The sequence below is a fragment of the Athene noctua genome, chromosome 2 (genome assembly GCF_965140245.1).
Source record: "Athene noctua chromosome 2, bAthNoc1.hap1.1, whole genome shotgun sequence".
NCBI lineage: Eukaryota > Metazoa > Chordata > Aves > Strigiformes > Strigidae > Athene > Athene noctua.
In genome coordinates this window covers 90,730,380-90,749,263 of record NC_134038.1, presented here as the reverse complement: position 1 = coordinate 90,749,263, position 18,884 = coordinate 90,730,380, and the positions used below count along the sequence as shown (strand labels likewise).

At 42.0% G+C, this 18,884-nt stretch overlaps 1 protein-coding gene across 1 annotated transcript in view; it reads right to left on the bottom strand.

The window, feature by feature from the left end:
- CDH20 (cadherin 20) overlaps positions 1 to 18,413 on the bottom strand; it is a 114,392-nt gene extending 95,979 nt beyond the window's left edge. Inside the window, exon 1 of the mRNA XM_074897864.1 lies at positions 18,129 to 18,413. The gene's annotated coding sequence lies outside the window, so the exon portion shown is untranslated. The remainder of the gene's footprint in view (positions 1 to 18,128) is intronic.
- Positions 18,414 to 18,884: the final 471 nt, after the last annotated feature.

Genomic DNA, 18,884 nt, shown 5'->3' with positions numbered 1-18,884 from the left:
CAAAGTCCTCTTAAGTGCTTACACAAATGATCTAAATCTCATTGCCTTTGACGAAATTCAAGCACTTGCAGAAACCTGGGGAAAGGCTGAACATGCAGGACTGAATAGGTATGGACTTCCTGAGGGGGGACCTTGTCCCCAAACATGCAAAGCTCTTCACCACATGCTGAACCTCAGGTAGGCGATTAAGTACTATTGGAGTCAATAGGAAATAAGCATGTGCTTCAGGATAAGTACTTAGCTACCATTGCACAGGAGCATACAATTTAGTCAAGTGAGCATGAGTAAAGAAAACATTCTTGAGATAGCTTGATGGCTAAACTGTTTCCCATTAAGTAGTTTCCCAGCTCATCCTTAATTGTAGAGAAATAAGCCTGGAAAAGGATAAATGTGGCAGATTGATTTCTGTTAGGCCAACTGAAGTAAAATACTGAGGAAAAAAAAAAAGAAAACACAAGACAGACGGTACTAATGACTATTTGTATTATAGCAGGGCTTAGATGTCCCAGTAAAGCCTGAGATCCCACTGCGCTAGACGCTGTGCAAACATGTCAGTGAGGGTGTTCAGTAAAGGAGAGCTGCCTGTAAACACGACATCTGGAAGTGCCTTTGAAGTCAGCCAGAACTCAAGCATGCAAGCGGTTTGTACTGTCAGGCCATACGTTTCAAGCTATATGATTAATTGCTATCAAGTGTGCTGAAGCAGAAGACAGGGTCTCATACTATGGCCACCAAAGATATAATGAGCCAAGGAAAAAAAATAAGGTCACAGATAATATATTGGTTGTATTTAATAGTCCACTGTTTACTTCCTGGGAATGTAAACATATCATTATTTTTCCTACTTCAAAAGAATAAAAACTCTATTTAGATGAAATACATTTAAAACAATGCAGGTGACATGCAATATGGGATAAATGCTACCTTCATGCAAATGTATGCATCTCTCATCAATTATAGTCATGAGATATGCAAAGAAAGATCAGAGGAATATAATTTGATCCTTTTTGGAAGCTACTCCGAAATTCATGCTGGATGCAGTGTGCATGTGTGCACAGAAGAGGAAGAAGAGTGAGGAGTCATAGTATTGAGGAACCTTCCCAAAGAACACAAATTACTGCTGCTTCAGAAGCGGACTGATGCCTACAGCAGATCAAGGGACCTAGAAACAAGGTGAGTCCCCCAGTTTGTGAACCCACATTTTCAGTGATGCAATCATTGCTACAACACGCAGAAAAGGCTTAAAAATAAAGGCATACAGAAGAACGAAAGGAAGGAAAAAATACCAGTCAGGAATAATTATCACAGTGTATAAAACTTTCCACTCCTTTATTATCATAAATTGCAAAGTTTTATTGATGCATATTTTATCACAGCACTCTTGCCATATGTGATCTGAAGATTCAGAGCCTGTCCCTGGGGACAACGGTACTGATATAGATAATCAAGAATTCCTTTTATGCTCCTCTCAACACAGCTACAGCTCAGATTGAAATTAACATCTTTTACAATGAAACACCAGTTTTCTGCCACAACTAGACATGACAGCTGGAGAGAGAGGCCTGCTTATCCAGTTATTCCTTCAAGTCTCAGTTTCATTACAGCCCGTGAAGATGTAAACTATGTACAAAGCAATGCGGATGGTCACTGAATACCAGAAAAACGAATCTGCATGCAACCTGCCATATGAAGAAACAGGGGAGAAATGCTTCCAAACAAATCCAGGGATGAAAAGCAAAGATCAGAGGCATCCCCTAAAAAAAGCAGTGAAAAGGAATCTAAAAGCTTTGAACTTTTGCAGCATACACTGCCTGGGTTAGACTGGGGGTGATGCTTGCACACACACATGTACACAAGGAAGTAGAACTCCTGCCCAAAAAGAATCCCAGCATGGAGCTCTGTCCTACTTAAATCCTCCAAAGCAAGGATTTTACCTAAATGAAACACTAAGGATGCTTACTGTTGGCACTTGTTCTTGGTCATCTTTTTAGGTTGACTGCTTCCACCCATACGTTGGCCCCATTTCTCACGCTGCTGAGAAGAGGGGCATGGAAGTTGTTTTTCTCTGCTCCCCATGGGGTCATGCATCACTGTAGCATCTGAGTGCCTTCCTGTAGAGCATTAAACGACCAACATCTGCTATGTGTGGTTCATTCTCCCTCTCATCATACTCCCAAGGGAGAACTGGGTATGCAGTGTAGTGTTTTGTTTTGGCAGGACTTTGTTTTTGTTGTTTTAAATCTACATGCTGCCATATGTTAGGAAGGGAAAAAAAGAAGTACCTTGCTTGTGAGGGAGAAGGTGGTGGGGTCTGTGATGGTCATTAGGTTCTGAGGGAGCTAGTGTCAAGGTCTCAGCTTGGCTTCCCAGAAGGTGCAGCTTCCCACTGGCTGCTAGAAAGGTGCAAACTTCACAGGCTGTCAGAAGCAATTGGATATGATAATGCACTGGAATCACATTTCTTTCATGTGTGAAAGCAGTTCAAGTCCAACTTTGAGCACATGCCTACCTACCACAACATTTTGAAAGAGCCTGTTGCTTTGGCATATTACATGCTAGAACAATACATAGTAAAACCTACTCTATTGATCAGTGGGGTTTTTTCTTCCTTTTCCCTTTTCCCTTTTCCCTTTTCCCTTTCCTTTCCTTTCTTTTTTTTTCTTTTCTATGTCATGTCATGTCATGTCATGTCATGTCATGTCATGTCATGTCATGTCATGTCATGTTTGGTTATCTCCAAACAAACACCAGGAAAGCATAGAAAAGAGAATATCAATGTAAGTTTTGGGACATTTAAGTGGGCAAATATGCTGTTAGAGATGCAAGGATCTTCAGGAAACATTTAAAGCATACTGCATGCCTTCAGTATAGATCAGTAAAGAAGTACACAAAGGAGGACAGATGCCACATTTCTAGCCTTATGTCTTCTTCTACAGGTTGCACGAAACAGTACTTCTACAGTTATATACTATGGGCAAGCTTAGGCTAAAACCGTGCATAACAGCAAGGCCACTTTAGGGCCATTATCAAGTAAGACAGGGAAACAGAATGTTATATGAAGAAGATGGGTATATGACAGAACTGCACTGTAAGGATCTAATTTATATCATCAGCAGAAAAAATATCACTTTTTCTAATTTATATCATCAGCAGAAAAAATATCACTGGATGAGCCTTCAGTGGTTAAAAAGGACAGTGCAGGACCTCTCACCCTGCATTAAGAGACTGTTGCTTTTGCTTTCCTAAAGTCAAGGAATTTTTGGAATTTCCTGCTCCTCATCCCACTGGATCATCTCGCTGGGAAGGGCTTATTCCCAAATCCTCAAAAGTTTTTTGCATTTATGAAGGAGATTCTTTTGGGGATTACTCATTCTCTCTTCCATTATATTTTTAATTGACACATTTCCCAAAGTTCATTGTTACAGGATACTGATATTGGAGGGATTCAATATTGAAGATATTTTTCCTAATGAAGGAAACCTTGGACCATAGATTCAGGTGACCATTTCTCCAGTCTTGCACACACACACAGAGTGATGGCTGCAACCTCACTCCAACTATAAAGTCTGGATTAGCTAAGGATCATTTGAAGATAAATGTAACCGTACCTATTATTTTTTCTTTTACAAGAAATTTAAGCTAGAATATTTACTATGATCATACAATTTCTGTATCAGATTGAAAACCAAAATCTCCATCTTGCAAGAATTTATAGTATTTGGCATTTCTCCCAAGTCAGGGTAAAAAGACAAAATAATGCAATTTATCTCTCCATAAAGCTTTAAAAAAATCAGTTTAAAAAGGTAAAAATGTTTTCTGGGCTATGAAATGGGTCATCTTAAACTTTCAGAAATAAAATGTTTGGTGTTGGGGGCAGGAAGGTTGTGGTCGCCTTGCTCCGTGACTCCACCTAAATGGCCACAACTGGGAGCTGATAGTCTTGACCCACTTGTCTCTATCTATCCCATGGATCATTTTCCCCCATCAGGCTTAGAGCCCCACCTAGCATGACAGTCTCATGGTGCTGCTGTTCTCAAGATGCTTCACATCCCTGCAAAATCTTATCCCAAATACAAAAGATATATGTCAGCCAGATTTTCCTGTGTGGAGCGTTTTGCCAAAAGGTCTATTTTCCCTATGAATACTTTTAAATTTAATGAACAACAGGAAAATACTTAATTTGACACTTTGTGATCAAACCTAGTTGTTTTATTACAGCTTGCCTTTTGAATCCTTTGAGTGGGACTATCAAGGCAGAACCAGGTAAGAACACTAGTATCAAGCTAGTCTCAGTGCAATGTGTAGATAAAAGACTTTGAAAAGCATTTTATATTAATCTTTCTTCACAACCACAAGTTTTAAAAGTACTATTTATAAGCAACCCTCTTCGTCATTCTTTTCATAGTAATGTTCGTTTAAAAACTTATTTTACACCTGGGAATTGAGAAGCACACTGGAGATAAACACTTTTCTATAAACCTCTTAAGGTAGAGACTTCATCAGGAATCTATACAAGGTCTACCATGATGGATAGAATGACCAAACCAAAGGGGGTGTAATCACTGTAAAATAACAATAAATCAATTTTAAAAAATCAGAGACCATCAATAAATCAAAAATTAGCTGCTTACTATGAACAAAACTCAGACCCTCTGAGTGAAACCCCATTCTAATTTCAACAGCATAACCCCACGGAAACCAGTGAGCTTGCATTAGTGTATTAAAGAGCAGAATAGCATAGAGACATGCCATGTTGTAAAGATTTTTTACATCTTTCTTTGAAATACTGACATGGGTCAATTTCCCAGACACCAGTCTGTCCTGAGATAGTAAATCCTGGATCTTTAAGATAGATAGGGAGTGATTAAAACTAGAATATGGCCTATGGGGAAAGATCTCTCCCCACTTAAATCACATTGTTTTCATTGCTGTACTGGTGTAAATGGTATTTTTATGTATGTCTTCAGAAGAGAACTCAACTGCAATATTTCTTTCCTACTGTTGAAATATTAGCATTAAAAAAGTAGTATTTTATAAAAGTCATACACAGTGACTATAACACAATCAATTTTGTTGGAATTATTTTATATCAGCCTTCATCCTTGAAATTATATCCCTTTCTTTGTGGGATGTTTTAAAACTTAAAAATGTTATTTGAAGTAAGACTTGACAGTACATTAACTGGTAAAAATCAAAGTACTCCTTTTTTTCCCCAAGCCCAGAAGAATTAATTTTGTTGCCACTAAAGAAGAAAAGACACCCAACTTTTGAACAGGAAATGACCTAATATTTCTGAAAACCCTGCATGCAATTAGCTTCTTGTAAGAGCCATCTTTCAAGCAGTTTTTTTCTGCCTCTGAACTCCAAAAGCTGCTCATCAGATTCAGTAAAATTAGGATATTAATAGAGAACCATTTATCAATCTTGATAGGTTTGTTAGAGGCACACTTGTCTAGTTAACCAACACTGTCAGAGTATCTTTTAAAGCAGAAAGATATTGTTAAGGCCCTCCTGAAGTGTTTAGTTCTGCTCCAGGTTTTCCACACCAGTACTTCTCCAGCGGTGGGCTGGCAGCAGTGCTGCCTGAGGAAGCGGGTGCTCAGGCAGCAGAGAGTCTCCCCAGAAAGGGAACCCTCCTTGGCTACAAGGTGGTGTGACACCCTTGTTCCAAGATGTCAGAAGGGGCGCCTGTTACAGCAGGGTTTATGCTGGCACCCCTTAGTGCTTTGCACACATGGCGTTACCGGTGGGTGTTAAAAGCAAGGAGCACTGCTGTCCCCCTGACCCCAGGGCTCGCCACCCATGGCTCAGAAACTCTGGCCTAGGTTGAAATGAGGAAAATATGTGGTGCATTGGCATGGCAAATTGGTAGTACAGGACTGGGAAGCAGAGGGCTGACTCCAGTTTTTGGCTTGTCCCCCACCTTGCTCCTTGATGGCCCACGCTGTTCTCTGCCTTGTGTTTTCAGTCTACTGGTCAGCAACATTTTTATTTTCTAAATATATTCTCCTTTGAGTAAAAAAAGCAATTATTTTTTCTTTTTTAACCAGAAACATATGAACTTCAACATTTTCCAGGGAAAGATTTCTCAGATCAGGGTTCTTTCCTGTGACTTTCTGAGAGACACAAATCAAAACCTTGACCTATTCATTCCTAAATGTGAATGCTCTGACAGCTCTTTTGTCTGATCATTTCTAAAGGCTTTGGTTTCCTTCTAAAACGTGATGATTTTGAAATCTAAGCTTTGGCAAAACAGAAGTGTGATCTCCCAGCTCTGGTATCGGGACTGCAAGTGCTATGACCTATGTGTTTGTACAGTACAGTGGTGTGCATCATACCCAGCTCATGCAGGCACCTCTAAAGAGCACGAATTATAACTACCAATAGAATTATACAATTATAACTACCTTTGACTGGTGCTTCGGTCTCAGAAACCTACAACCACGTATTTCCTCAAGCACCCAGATCCACTGTGTGGACAAAAGCAGCACGATTCCTGTTATATCAGGAGATTTGCCCTTATCTAGACATATAATCCCATCAGATCATGAACCGTTGGCTTTGCCAATAGGGTGCCTAAGAGTGGCAGAAGCTGTGCTAAGGCAGGACCCTTCTTCCAGCTCATCCCTGCCTCCTTTTTCACTCATCCTCACTTGGCTGTGCTCATTTATTGGCACCAGTATTGTACAATTTTCAGACAAAGCAGCATTATTCTTTCCCCTCCTTTTCCTTAAACATTTAACATATCACACCTGTGATCCTTCTAGTTCCAGGGTTTTCTGAGACAGGAATATTGAGGTTATCTTACCGATGTTGACAATACCCCACACATGGCAGAGGACAAAACACTGGGAATGCTGCCTCTTTCCCCTTTTTTCACTTTCTGTTAACATTACTGGAGAAGATTGTACTGCAAAGTCATAAATAAAGTATACTTGTCAGAAGCTACAGTCTTAAAATATTCTAAAGGTTTGTGTTCTCTCCATAAATTGTTTATTGGTCAATATGGCCAGAACTCTCAAACGTTATCCTCCTTTGCTGTTCACTGATATTATCTCCATTCTAAATACCTTCATCTAGTATTGAGCTTTCAAAAATCCCACTTTCGGCCTTTCTTTCATTGAGGAGAGATTTTTCTAATGCTGAACATTCAGATTATGCAGCATTACATTACCCTGTGTTTCTTATCCTTACAGAGACTGCTAGCATTAAAGAAGAACTGTATTACTGAATACAGAAGAACTGATTATACTGAAGTTAGTATCGGCGGCAGGGTTATGCAGCAGGGGGCTGCTTTTTGAGTGGTCTCTATCTATGCAGTAAAACAAATCAGAAAATAAAAACCTCTGTACAAAGTATTGCTCTAATTTGTATTCTGTTCCACTATGTCATGCAAATGTTCTTCAAGTAACAGATTGACATTGTGAAATGGTACCCTGATGAGTAAATTATCATAGAAAGAAGTTCATCAAAGCAATGATTTCAGACATGTGTCTGAATAGCCTATGAGCATACAGAACCAAAGATACCTCTTTAGCCAGAGATGACACCAATCATTAACATAGAAAACAGACTTTCTTCTAACTCTCCTGGAGCCCTGCAATGCAGGTGGTCTTCCAAGTAAAACAATCATCCTGCATAGGATGATATTTTAAATCGTAAGTTAAGTGGTTCAGTCCCCTCTGGATAGTTCCTGAAGAGGCTAAAGGAAGACCAGTGGACTTAAAAACACTTTTAAATGCACATAATGGTTGACAGATTGGATATGTACAGCTAGTAAGTCAAATATGCTATGCCATTTGGTAATTGCTTCTTCAATAAATAATTTTGTAAGTTCCTGGAGAAAAGGAGGTAATTTATCTCAGAATAAAACCAGCTTTGGTGCACCAACTCTTTGGGGACAATTTGGTAGATATCTGTAACTACATAGGGAATTTGGATGCTCAGTGATCATTAAAAATAATGGGAACTTAAATGTCTAGATCCTACAGTAGCTTCAAAAATCTTGGGCATGCACGCCTGGGACAATCACTTTTTGCCCACTGCAAAGGTATGAACATGGAAGCACTCATATCTTAGAAAAGAAAGAGAACAAATTGCATAAAAAACTCCTTCAAATGGTTATCTATCAGCATTTTACTGATGTTTTACTAAACTGACACATGAAGAAAACAAATAAAACACTTTGAATAAGTTATTCTGATGCTACAATTATTGATGTTTCAACAAAACAAGGACCTCAAAGGGTTGATTTGCAACGGGATTAAAGTGGCAACAGATTTTAATCAAAATGCATTTTTTGAGGCTAGAAATTTGTAGCAAAAAGTAAACACCTACCTGACACACATCATTATATATGCTTATTCTGTATAAACACCTGTAAAACCCAGTAAGGGATTACAGAGGTAATGCATTGGAGCGTCTTCTCCCAAAGGTGAGAAATGAATGGGACAGAGATAACAAACAGTACAGAACAGTTAATAGCTGTACTGGGTATAGCTACTCTTAGACACGGTTCATTCATTGCCTCACTAATAGTCATGTATTTAGCAGTCATCATAACACAAATGAGTCTTAATAGGAGATCCTTCCATTGCCCCAGAGCAGCGTGACAGCAAGCAAGAGGGCACTTGAACAGTTATATGGGACAAACAGGCAAGGAAAACAAGACAGGCAGAGACTGACAACTCAGTGTCGAGCTGCTCTTTTTCTTTTTTTTTTTTTTTTTTTTTTTTTTCCCCATTATCTCTTCTACACATCCAGTTTCTTAGTGCTTGACTTCATGTTGAGATGTACCATGCACACAAGGCAGCACAACTAGCCCACCTAAAACAGTGGATCCGCAGCCTCAGTGTATTTAACACAGAGCCCTTAGCAATGTCCCTGAACTCACCTTAATGAGGATTAACCTTTCTAAAATCTATACTACAAAATAAAGGTTTAGCCATGATTCAGTTCAGCATTTCTATATAATGGTTCTGTTATGTATATAACCCTAATATCTATGACACAGTGCAGTAAGACACCTCTCTCTTGGCATATTGATGAGCTATACCCTGAAACTCCACATGCAAATCTAGGAATCGAATTTTTTTACAAAAGCCCTCCAATATCCCATACTCACCCCAGAGGCTTCTTGTGGGATCCAGATGCTGTTATTCCAATCTCTGTTTGTTACCACAAATTACTCTGCTTTCTGCCACGCTCTTTCACAAGCCTGTGAAACAGTTGTCTTCTTTTCATATTAGTCCCTCTCCAAGCCAGAGCCAAATTCTATACCTGCCACTGATCAGATCTGTCCTTTTTCGTCTCTGTTATTTTATGAAGACATTTGTCAGTTCTTTCTCTCTGCCTCACTATACAAATCCTCTGTTTTCTTGCCCTCCTGCAGCTTCTTCCTCTGTTCAGTCTCTGCAAGGTTTTGTTGCTATTATCATCGTTTTCTCTCAGCATGCTCTCTGTCCTCTTGAAGGCTGGTTTGACAGATTCTCTCTTGTCATCTGCTTGAAGGCTGATTTCAGTTCTTCCTTACAGCACTGTGCCTGTGCGCCTCCTCCACTGCAAGTGTTTAGCGTGGAGCTTGTTCTACTTGGGTAATGTGTCTGCTCCTCGTGGCCCTTCCTCCCAAGGAGAGTCACGGGGATGTAAGGTGTGCAGGGCTGTGGGCCACAGGCACTAGTCTGATAATGTCAATAGGTGACTGCTGCCTTTCCATTAGGCCTGGTAGATCTTCCCCTTGTCATTAGCAAGGACATGCACTAGTCACTTCACAGGATCTCCCCTGGGTGTCCACAGGGTGCTCAGAAGAGAGGATGTTTAGGCTTGCTATCAGAATAAATTTGTCAGCCTGTGCTCACTCCCCCTTGCCTTAGGGGGAGACGTTCTTGAGGAGGTGGCCACCCCTAACTGTTTTGCATGGTGCCTGCCCATCTCCATATCACTTTCTAAAGGAGACACAAGACTACACCAGATCTATATGGGAAGCAGGAACTAAACAGGCAAGTGCAGTGGTTCCTCCCAGAAGATACAGTAGTTGGTTGATGCATGCAGCCCCCCTCTGACACTGAAAGAAACGGACATGCACCACTGATACACACTCTTCCCAAACTTTCCTTCCTGGGGAGGCATTTGTGTACACTTCACACGTCCTTCATAAGGCATGCTGATTATCTTCTCATTTCTACACTCTGCTCCTTAAAAACATATTTTTGTTCTAAAGCCTTAATATATTATACCTGCAGGTCGAGCAATACAAAATATGTACTTGAATGATTAATGTCCTCCAGATTATGCGTGGATTGGAGGACACTTGGGGCAAAACTTCCATTTTTTTTTTTTTTTTTCAGAGAAATTCTTCTTTTCATTTAGGAAACTTCCCTTTCCAGAAGTCAGTCTCCTAATTCTCACTGAGAGTCAGCAGATCTTCACCTGTTAAAGCATTTATCTTCAGAAGTATCTTAAAATTAAAAAATAGACTAATTTCAGCAATGGACTAAGCACACAGAAGGCAGTCCATATGTAACAATCTAGTGAGGTACCTATATTATTCTTAAGAGATTTGCCAACTAGTGATCTACTACTGCTATTTAAGTTTATGTTACATCATGATTGTAATTCTAAATTAAACTCATGCAAGCAAGGAAATTTCTAGTCAAGCCTTTCACTCAATCTTTAACTTGCTTTGCTGTAACTAATCTACATATTGCAAGTGCTCTTAACTGTGTCTCACAATACCTAGGTATGTAGAAAGGTTAATTACTGTATTGGGTTTGCATGGCAAGGCTTTGGTAGAGGGGGTGCTGCAGGGGTGGCTTCTGTGAGAAGCTGCTAGAAACTTCCTGTACATCTGAGAGAGCCAATGCCAGATGGCTCCAAGACAGACCCACCACTGGACAAGGCTGAGCGTGGTAGTGCCTCTGGGATAACATACTTAAGAAAGGGAAAAAAAATCTGGCACAATTGCAGCCAAAGAGAGGAGTGAGAATATGTGAGACAAACAACTCTGCAGACACAAACGTCAGTGAAGAAGGAGGGGGAGGAGGCATTCCAGGTGCCAGAGCAGATTCCCCTGCAGCCCATAGTGAGGCAGGCTGTGCCCCTGCAGCCCATTAACGGGAGATCAGATCTTCACCTGCAGCCCGTGGAGGACCCTATGCTGGAGCAGGTGGATGCTTGAAGGAGGCTGTGACCCCGTGGGAAGCCCATGCTGGAGCAGGCTCCTGGCAGCACCTGTGGACCCATAAGAGAGAGGAGCCCACGCTGGAGCAGGTTTGCTGGCAGGACTTGTGACCCCGTGAGGAACCCAAGCTGGAACAGTCTGTTCCTGAAGGACTTGGAAGAGACCCACGCTGGAGCAGTTTGTGAAGAGCTGTGGCCCATGGGAAGGACTCACATCAGAGAAGTTCATGGAGGACTGTCTCCCATGGGAGGGATCCCACGCTAGAGTAGGGGAAGAGTGTGAGGAGTCCTCCCCTTGAGGGGGAAAGAGCAGCAGAGACAACAGGTGATGAATCGACCACAACACCCGTTCCCCATCCCCCTGTGCTGCTCAGGGGAAGGAGGCAGAGAAAATCAGGAATAAAGTTGAGCCCAGGAAGAAGGGAGGAGTGGGGGGAAGGTGTTTTAAAATTTAGCTTTTATTTTTTGATCAGCCTACTCTGATTTTGATTGGTAATAAATTAAACTGATTTCCCCAAGTCGAGTATGTTTTGCACATGACGGCAATTGGTGAATGATCTCTCCCTGTCCTTATCTCAACCCACAAGCTTTTCGTTATATTTTCCCTCCCCTGTCCAGTTAAGGAGGGGGAGTGACAGCGTGGCTTTTGGGGGGGAACGTGGTGTCCAGCCAAGGTCAACCCACCACAACTACATAGAATAATTTTTCACCTTTGATTTGCTTCTGTAGGAGGCTAAAAGGAATCACATAGAAGAGTTCAGCCTGGTATGTTCTCAACTTGAAAACTGTTAGCACCTCTTGGGCTACATTGTCAGGTGCTCCACGGTACAGCAGGGCAAACCCTACACAGTCTGGAGAGTGCTTGCTCCACTGGGTATCTACACAGAAGCATGAAGGGCTTCAGTCCTTCTGAAATAATTTACAGAAAAGCCCTACTGAGAAACAAATCCACATATTCTCTCCAGGGGCCTCACGGCAACCCTAACCAGCCCTTTTCCTTCCCTCTTTGGTGAGGACATGGACAGGAACTAACGGCATAAGCCCATGACAGCACCCCGATGCTGTCACTGTTAGAAAAACCAGGAGATGACACAAACAGCAAAAGTAGAAAATCAAGACAGAAATTCAGAAGGCAGTCCTGTAACCTGAACACCTTGATGTTTCCCTGATTCCAGGTTAAGTTTGGACTGGTTACTATTTGGGGTATCAACCCCTCCATGCTCAGGGTTTTAAAGAGCTATTACAGAAACAAGAGAGGCAAACATTTTAAACATACAGAATGCATCTGACAGCATACCTTCACCCTAAATATCTGAAATCCCTTTAATTTATTTCTTAGCACATGAACTATACTTGCGCTTTTCAAAGCAAAACAAGTAGTTTAAAAATTGGAACATCCTGTGACTGCATGAAATGTTCCTTTCATCCATTCATTCTTTAAATGAGGACCCGAGTCAACTCCTTCACAACAGTTACGGTTTCTCAAGTTTGCAAACACTTTTCAAAGGTGGGCTCTATCTTTTGGAATACCATCATGACATGCTTGATAGTGTTGTAGCTGATGAATTTTAAGTGTCTAACTTTCCGATGAGATGTATGTAACTGTGTTAAAAATTCCTGTGAAAAAAGTAGGTCTAATACATGCGTTGCAGTCAGTTTTCACAGTTCTAGTATGTTTTTAATTACCCAAGACATTCTGATTACAGAGCTACAAAGTAATCTATTTAAAACTGGCTTTTACAATGATCTAATGGGCACAAAAAGCATATGGAATTAGGAAACATTTACTTCTCTTCCCCTCCTTCTTATATTGCCAAATATATTTAAATCAAACTTGTTTTAAAAACAAATATTGCCAGAATATGGACTTTCATATCAACTTCTAGTTAAGTTGTTTCTGCTAAATTAGAAACCTCTGGCAATTTTCCCCACTGAAATGTAAATGATGACATATCATTAACTAGAAGCATTACACCACTAAGATACTAAGATGTCTCTTGCTTGCCTCAAACTTCCCTTTCCTTAAGTGCAATGCCTTAGAGGCAGCAGTGTTTAAATGGTACAAAGTACTCTACTAGCACCAGCCTGAATCTTTATTTAGGAGAACAAGCTTCACATTCTTTCCTGCTAACGCAGTATATGGGCATGTTCAGCTCCTCCACAAAACACGCTCACACACTATTACTGTCTACACCAAGGTACAGTACTGACATGACAGATTCATGTTCCCAGCTGTGACATAAGGGCTCTTTGACAATACCACAGTGAAAGCCCTATTAAGAAAACATGTGCCGGACAGTGCATCTGATGCAGTTAAATGCTATAAAAGATTTTCCAGGTGTTAATGAGTTACATGAGTAGAATGAAAATGAGATGGATCTGCGCGCTTGGAAATTCTCAAGAAGCAGGACTCAGGCTCTCAGAGAGACAGACAAACAGTGCTTTATAACCATCACTGGCCACGCTCTGCACCTGACCGCGTGAGGTGATGAGCGACCCTGACTATTCACTGGGGGAACTGTTCATTGAGGATCGTTTGCATGGGAAAAGACAGACTCATGTCTTCCTGCATCCTTTTTACTTTGCTCTATTTGTGAAAAAGCACTAGCTATTTTCCCCTTTTAAGCTTTTTTTTTTTTTTTCTTCCTAAAAAGAAGGAAAACATTATGCCTGTTACTTCATTTCTTGTTCTTAGTTTTATGAGGGATTCAGCTTCACCCAGTACAGATAAGAAACTGTCATTTAACCCACATTAAAGTATCGCTACTTAAGTTTATGCTTTTAAAAGACAGTCTTTTGCATGCTTTGAAACAGCAGTAGCTGAAATTTTTCAAGGCAATGTTAGGGTTTAAGATATTCCCTTAAGTGATGTATAAAATCATACGTAGGGGCTGCCCTGAAAATTTCAACCACTGATATTTCAGAGCATGTGGATACATTATCTTGTACATCGGGTATTTACAGTAGAATTGTTTATTCATATCATCTGTTGACTTGATAGAAGATTGCTTAATTTCTTTAACATGTGTGAATTTTATGGTTACTGTCCTTGAGGAGCTAAGTTTTGTTTTATCTACATATGACAGGTACACTGTGGGAAGGCTGCAATGCAGATTTTTCCATGCTGTTGTGACCACAACTTCAGTCTTAATCCTGCATACCATTGTATCTAGGAAAAAAAGGTAATTTTGTCTCCATGCTAATTCCAGCCTGATTTTCCTTAAAGGGGAAGCTCCCAGTAATATGAGAGCCAATGGAGAGTCTCCTCTCAGAAACTGATGTAAACCCACCTATTTTTTTTCCCCACAATGTCATCAGGTCAGTACCATTTTATCTTTCATTTCCAATTGAATATCCCAAGTCCTCTTCCCATTCTTCCTCCAGCCCAAGAGAGCTACTTAAAGTAACTTGGAGAACTGTATTTTCTTCAACGTGTCAAAAGACTAGGTGGAGAGAATGAGGAAACCAGTCTAACAGTACATTGACACAAGTTCTTGAAATTCATTTCTTAAGGGTTAAAATTCCTCTGGCTTGCCAGGTGTTCTGTGCAAATGTTGCATTCATACAATGTAGTATCTGACCATTTAACCATATGTCAAACAATCTCTGCTATGACAACCAGATGTAGACATTGCCATGGAATGAAATTATCATTTTATTAATTACCCTTTAATTAGTTGATACAGCAGAGAACATGCAGTAATTTAGGCATAATTGGCCTGACTGAGACTCAATACTTACAGGGATGGAATCTGTTTGTGAGACTACTTGTTATGAATAACAATTATGTCTGTGACAATGCAATTTTATTATGAAGATGTACTGTGCATTTCAAACAACTTTTAGGTATAAGATCATATTCAGGATTTAACTACAACTTGATGGCAAATGTTTTCCTTGAATAAGTGTATAATCCTTTGTGTATTTTGTTAAACATGTTAAAACAGTGTAAGAAAGACCTCTTCCTAAACTTACTGTGATGGCCAAAGCATGTTTTCGATGCATTTTATTACAAAAATGAGGTGCCACTTGATAAATTTTGTAATTGAAAATGGAGGAAAAACCACTTCAGACTTCTCTGAAAATCTAATTATTGGTCTTTAAATTATTCTAGAGTTTATTGTAGTATTTGGGGTACACTATGCAGATTTTTAGAAACATTCTCTGTCAGAACAACACAAGAAGAAACTTGAGCAGTGTCTCTTATGCAACCACTAGATCACTACACTTTTTGGATTTCTGTAGGAAGAGTAGAACATCCGGAGGTTTCTTGGACTAGATAGGTACAAATAAAGTTAGCAACACCCCCCTGTAGACTGTACTAGTAAGTAAAATGCCTTGAAGATGTCCTTTCAGTACAGCTTTCAATGAAATCAGCAATAGTCATCATAGAATACTGTCACTGTGGTAGGACAGAGTGCATCCAACAGCTTAATAAAAATGCTTGTAAAGTGGATCTTCACGTCGGCCCGTACATACCCAGTTGTTACAAGGGTTTTTTATTATCACTTTGGACAAAACTCTGGAGTCACCATTCTGCCCTTGCTCTTCTAAACTCTGTGACCTGAGTGAAGACCGCAGTGGTTTATATTAGTTTTATACTGTTAGATACACAATATGTCTCATGTTTTCTCCACTCGTCTTTCCACAAAAATCTCACAAACTGCAGGTCAAAAACCTGCATCAAACTTAGCTTCAGCAAAATGTAACAAATATCTCTACTTTTCAGCATTGAATGAAAGCTTTTTCTTTTTTTTTTTCTTTTTCATGTAATAGGTAGCTCCTAGCTTTCTGCATGTGCAATGACAAAAAAAATGATACTTAACTGAATTTCTTTTTAAATCTTGCCCAACTCCAGCACATTTATTTATTTATGATGGATAGGAGGACTACATGGACGTCTCCGAGGCAAACAAATCTTTCATATAAATACTCTAAAGTTAAGGAAGTTATAAGAAAGATGAGTCTGTTTCCTTTACAATCAGAGTAATTGTTTTACTTTGCTCAAATGACTATGGACTTCTTTGTAAATTTTGTTTTAAACATAGCATTATTCCATCCTTTCTGATAATTAATCCACTATTATGCTTCTTTATTACAAATGTATACATATGGAAAAACATGCTATATAGGAAAGAAAAACATTTTTTGCCTATGGTGCCATCTTTCAGTTAATATCAGTAAGTCATATTCTATTGCTTGTAAGCACATCTTGCTCGACAACTTACAACCACCTCCAGTACAAATACACACAGGTTGTGTTTTCCTGCTGTGTCACAGGGAATAGCTAACAGAGTGTAACAAGAGTTCATTTCATTAGATTACCCTGGAAGAGTCACCACTGCAAGGAACTCGAGTTGAACTGGGACACAATCACAGTGTTAAAAACTCAAAACAGTTTACCATTAAAACCTTGTGTGCCTGCTTGAAAAATGTCTTAGAGCAGCATAGAAGCTGGCACCATTAGCTTTCATCCCTGCTGAGTTGGCAATAAAGTGCAGACATAAGTAAAATGCATTAATTGGTATTAGTCAATCTAGTTAAGATGTTCATTCTCCAGGCATCTTCAGATTTCATTTCCATAAAACAGGATTTCTTTAAGTCTCATAACTTGATTGTGTCCAGCCCAAAATGATGTTGACACAGTGGCAGCAAAAGCACAATTACACCGCAGTTTTACAAAGGTGTTCTCTATCTAAATAGACCGGGACCCACGTGCTCCCAGTCTCACCAAAAAAACCCACAAAAAAACAAAACCTAACCCAAAAAAACCCACCCAAAACCTGCAGAAGAGGAAAAAGTGATACATTTTCCTATAATTTTCCTACTTCTATTTTTCCTCCCTTTCCGTCGTATTTTTTCCTACTGTGCACTACTGATTACTGCACTTTAAGATCAGAATGAACAATTAACTGACTAATTATTCCAGTCACACCAAGCCACAATGAAATCTTTATTCAGTGTTTACAGCAATCTTTGGCAGAGACTGTCTTGCTGTTTTTAAACCAAGAAGAACTGCTCCCTTTGGCTCCCCTCAGCATCAGCTGCCCGGGTTTCAGAGCTGGATGCCAATAATCAGCCTCCTTTTTCTGTTCCAAAGTGGCTATTTTTTTTTTAAGGGTGAAAAGACCTATTCTCATCAACTCCCCATATATTCTGCCTGATTTATGTCCCAGCCACTGGGTCTCTTCCTTCCGTATCTTTTAGCATTTGTGTCCCCCCACACACCCTCTGCGCCGCTCCCGCAGCGCCCGCCGAGCCCCGGAGCCCCCGGACGGGAGTGGGGGTGCTGGGGAGGGTGCGCTTCTTCCTCGGGAGCCCCGGCGAGGCGAGAGGCGAGGGGGCGAGAGGCGAGGGGTAGTTTCCAGCTCCTGCTGTGCAGCAGCTCCCCCTCCCACACAAACACACCTTTTTCTATCGGTTTTCCGCTTTCTGCGCAAAGCTCCCGCGGCGGCTCCCCGCCGCCTCCGCCCCGGGAAAGTTGGAAGGAGCCGCTCCGCGCCCCGGGGCGGCTCCTTCTGCCGCCGCTCCGCCTCGACGATCGGCTCCCGGGTCCCGACGGCGACCCGCGCTGCCGGGACACCCCCTGCCCCGCCCCGCCCCGCCCGGCCCGGCCGCGCACCTGCAGAGGGGGAACACTGTCCCAGGCAAACTCCGGAGCGACCCGGTGGGGGCTTTTGCTCCGTCCCCCACCGCCTCCTCCTCGCGCCCCGAGTGCGGCTGGGCAGCTAGGGGGCCGGGGACAGAAGAAGGGGGTAGGGGGAAGCAACAAATAATAGTAATTAAAAAAAAAAAAAAAAAGAAAAAAAAGAAAAAAAAGGAACGGGGGAAAATGAGAAAGAAAAAAAAAGAAAAAAGACAAGAGACAAGAAAAAGGAGGAGAAAAAGGAAAAAGAGGGGGGAAAGCCAAATAGCAGAAGAAAAAGTCCCCGAAGGACAGGACGGGTTACCTTGCAGCGTGGAGGAGCTCCCGGCCGCCTTCCCGGCGATGGGACTGCCCTCCGCCGCCGGGTGCGCCCCTCACATCCCGCGCCCCCGCCGCTCCGTGCGCAGGGGCCGCGCCGGGCGCCTCCACGCAGCGCTGCCGCTCGCTCGGGGCTCCGGCTGCGGAGGGAGGCGGCGGGGCTGGGGCTGGGGCTGGACGCGGGCGCTGCGCGGCGCTGCGCGGCGGGCGGAGGAGGAGGAGGAGGGAGGAGGAGGAGGGAGCCCGGCGGCCGCCCCGCTGCCCGGAGCTGCCCCCGCTGGAAGTGGCCGCCGCTGCCCCTGGCTCCGCTGCCCGTGAATATCGCGGCGGGTCTAACGCTACCGCGGGGACCTGCGGATTGGTGTCGGGGAGCTGCGCCCTCCTCCTCCGCCGCCCCCCCGCCCCCTTCCCGGGGACCCCCCCTCCCGCCCCCAGCTGCTGCCCCGGGCCCCCTGTGCAGCTCCCCGGCTGTGGGAAAAGGGGCCCCGTGTCTCCCCTCCGCAGGGGTTTTTACATCTCCGGAGGATTTTAAAACGCACCACACGGGCTGTGAGAAAATGGGCTGCCGAGGTAGACCAAAAGTACTAATGCTGGAGAGACGAAGCGTGGCTTTATTTAACAAAAAGGGTACAGAGATGAAAGCTGAATTTCTTTAGACGGCTCAATTTGAGTTAATAAATATCCTGACGCTAATGTCAGAGCTACTTTTATGAGGGTAAACAGTACAGTTTCCTGGAGGGTT